The 3,360-nt window shown below is 39.6% G+C and overlaps 1 pseudogene across 1 annotated transcript; it reads left to right on the top strand.

Moving 5' to 3' along the window:
* Window positions 1–549: 549 nt before the first annotated feature.
* On the top strand, window positions 550–3,156 carry LOC103253357 (annotated as a pseudogene). The gene has a single exon (XR_002481569.1). The product of XR_002481569.1 is annotated as an F-box-like/WD repeat-containing protein TBL1XR1 pseudogene (transcript).
* Window positions 3,157–3,360: the final 204 nt, after the last annotated feature.

Genomic DNA, 3,360 nt, shown 5'->3' with positions numbered 1-3,360 from the left:
TACCCTCATGGATATTGGAACTGGCATCCAATTCCTGAATAAAACCCGAAACCCACAGGCCATAAGAGATAAGATAGACAAGTGGGACCTCATTAAACTGACAAGCTTCTGCAAAGCCAAAGAAACCATCAAGAGAGCAGTTGCTGCTCCCCCCAAGGAGTTATTTTGGGGTGACTGGAAGCAGTGGCGGCAGCGGCAGGAGGGACTTTCCTCGGGCCTCCGTTCCCGGGAGGGGGCGTGGTGTCGAGGCTGCCAGTCCAGCCCTAGAATCAGCCATTTCTTCAAGAAGCTCTTGGTTTCTTTTATTGGAATCACAACCAACTTTATTCTAATTCACATCAGCAACAGCAACTTGTGATTGGCACAACCGGAAACTCAGTTGCACGTCCCACATCAATGCACTGCCAATGAAAAATAAAACTGGACCTTAAGAGTACAGGAGGAAGTGACCCATACGCCTTTAATGTTGAATATGCATCATGAAGAGATGACATCTGAATAAGACTAGAAGAACCTCAGCAGTTGTAGTTGAAACAAAAAGCTAAAACCAGGGTTATATCCTGTGTTGTGACCTCATGGTTTAAGTGGGAATAAAGATGAGTATAAGCAGTGATGAGGTCAACTTCTTGGTATATAGATACTTGCAAGAGTCAGGATTTTCTCATTCAGCATTTACCTTTGGTATAGAAAGCCATATCAGTCAGTCCAATATAAACGGTGCCCTCGTCCCACCTGCTGCATTGATTTCTATCATTCAGAAAGGTCTACAGTATGTAGAGGCAGAAGTTAGTATCAATGAGGTTGGTACCTTGTTGGACGGTTGACCAATAGAGTCTCTGTCCCTGATAGATGCCTGATGCCTGATGTAGTACAAACACGACAGCAAGCGTACAGAGATAAGCTGGCCCAGCAACAGGCCGGAGTTGCAGCTGCCGCTGCCACCACCACAAACCAGCAGGGATCTGCAAAAAATGGAGAAAACACAGCCAACGGGGAGGAGAATGGAGCGCATGCTACAGCAAATAATCACACTGATATGATGGAAGTGGATGGGGATGTTGAAATCCCTAACAAAGCAGTCGTGTTGCGGGGCCACGAATCTGAAGTTTTCATCTGTGCCCGGAACCCTGCTAGTGATCTGGCATCGGGGTCTGGAGACTCAAACAGCAAGAATATGGAATCTTAGTGAAAATAGCACTAGCGGCTCCACACAGTTAGTACTTAGACATTGTATACAAGAAGGAGGACGAGATGTTCCAAGCAACAAGGATGTCACATCTCTCGATTGGAATAGTGAAGGTACACTTCTAGCAACGGGCTCATATGATGGATTTGCCAGAATATGGACTAAAAATGGGAACCTTGCTAGCACCTTGAGACAGCATAAAGGCCCTATATTTGCATTGAAGTGGAATAAGAAAGGAAATTTTATTCTAAGTGCTGGAGTAGATAAGACTACAATTATTTGGGATGCACACACTGGAGAAGCCAAGCAACAATTTCTGTTTCATTCAGCACCAGCATTGGATGTTGACTGGCAGAGCAACAACACCTTTGCTTCTTGTAGTACAGATATGTGCATTCATATCTGTAAATTAGGACAAGACAGACCTATTAAAATATTCCAAGGACATACGAATGAAGTAAATGCTATCAAATGGGACCCAACTGGCAACCTCCTGGCCTCCTGTTCTGATGACATGACTCTGAAGATATGGAATATGAAACAAGACAATTCTGTTCATGATTTGCAAGCACATAATAAAGAAATTTATGCTATCAAATGGAGTCCAACAGGACCAGGAACAAATAATCCAAATGCCAACCTCATGTTAGCAAGTGCATCCTTTGATTCTACTGTTAGGTTATGGGATGTAGACCGAGGGATTTGCATCCATACTTTGACAAAACACCAAGAACCTGTGTACAGTGTAGCTTTCAGTCCTGATGACAGGTATCTGGCAAGTGGTTCTTTTGACAAATGTGTGCACATCTGGAACACACAGACAGGTGCTCTAGTTCACAGTTATAGGGGAACAGGTGGAATTTTTGAAGTTTGCTGGAATGCAACAGGAGACAAAGTTGGAGCCAGTGCATTAGATGGTTCAGTTTGTGTATTAGACCTTTGGAAATAGCGCTAATAGTTGGAAGCTGTGGACCGACTATGAATGTGTACATAGCCAAAATGACTGTCCCTGACCCATGTACTGCTATAGTCCCACTAAAATCTAAAAGAAATATATACATACAGTGTATATAAACAAAATTGCACCCTGAAGATGACAGAGTTTTGTCACAGCTTGTGAATTCTGTTCACCAAGTGCTGGAATCTAATCTGCTGTGCCCCTAAAAATAGCATTTAGAAGTTTTGGATATGAAAAACAGAAGAAAGAAAAATATACATTATTAAAGCAGACCATACATGTACCAGTTTTTGGATACTAATGACAACCTTGTTTTTCCTCTTTGAATCAGCAGACACCATGGATTATATTCTTTTTTCCCTTTGGTAGTGAGCAGTTTGTATGTACAGAGAAAATGGATGTTAAAAACTTGAAGCAGTAGTTTGTTCTTGCTTTTACAGTTTGGTTTTGGTTTAGATTATGGATGCATGAAGTAAGGGAGTGAATCAGTTTCTTGTTTATATTTTTTCACCTTTTAAGCAACAAAAAAATTCTTAAAAATACTTTAATGCATTCTTTTGAAGAGGTAGATGTTTGGTACATTTTATGGCTCCCAGAGCATTTATTCAATTGGTGCATGTTGTAGAAGCGGGAATTGGAAATTAAATGAAAACATATGACTTTGGTCATGTCAATCCATAAGACACATCAGTAAAAGGGTATTATGCTCTGTTTTTGTTTTGTTTCTTGTTTTGTTTTGTTTTTTTTCTTTTTGGTTATGTGGCTTAAATGCAATAGTTTCTTTTTTGGGACATATTTCTGCCAATTAAAGACTAGAAGGGCACAAAATGTTTGTTAAAAAAAATACCATAGAGAAGATAACATTAAAAAAAAAATCTTCTGATGTTTTGTAGCCATAGCTAAATTATGGTAAAAATGTGCACTATTGTGAAGGAGCAAAGTAGTTTTGGGTTTTTGTTGTTTGTTTGTTTTGCTTTGTTTTTAGAGAGATTAAAATGTTTCTGGATAAGGATTAGCTTCTCAAAGTGTCCATCATTCTGTGTAGAAGCTTAAATATGTAATGTAACCAAACTCCAGTATTAAAAATCTCTCATGTTGTTTTTCTTTATACAAAGCAAGATAACGGCATATAACACTGCCACATATGGCAAAATGTTTGCTACCTTAGTTTAAAAAACAATCTTTAAAACAAAAGACTTGCTTCAAGGTTCTTCTA

Source organism: Carlito syrichta, unplaced genomic scaffold (assembly GCF_000164805.1).
Source record: "Carlito syrichta isolate Samal-C Ts95f unplaced genomic scaffold, Tarsius_syrichta-2.0.1 Scaffold224395, whole genome shotgun sequence".
Lineage (NCBI taxonomy): Eukaryota > Metazoa > Chordata > Mammalia > Primates > Tarsiidae > Carlito > Carlito syrichta.
The sequence above is the reverse complement of the archived record's forward strand: the minus strand, read 5'-3'. Positions and strand labels throughout refer to the sequence as shown.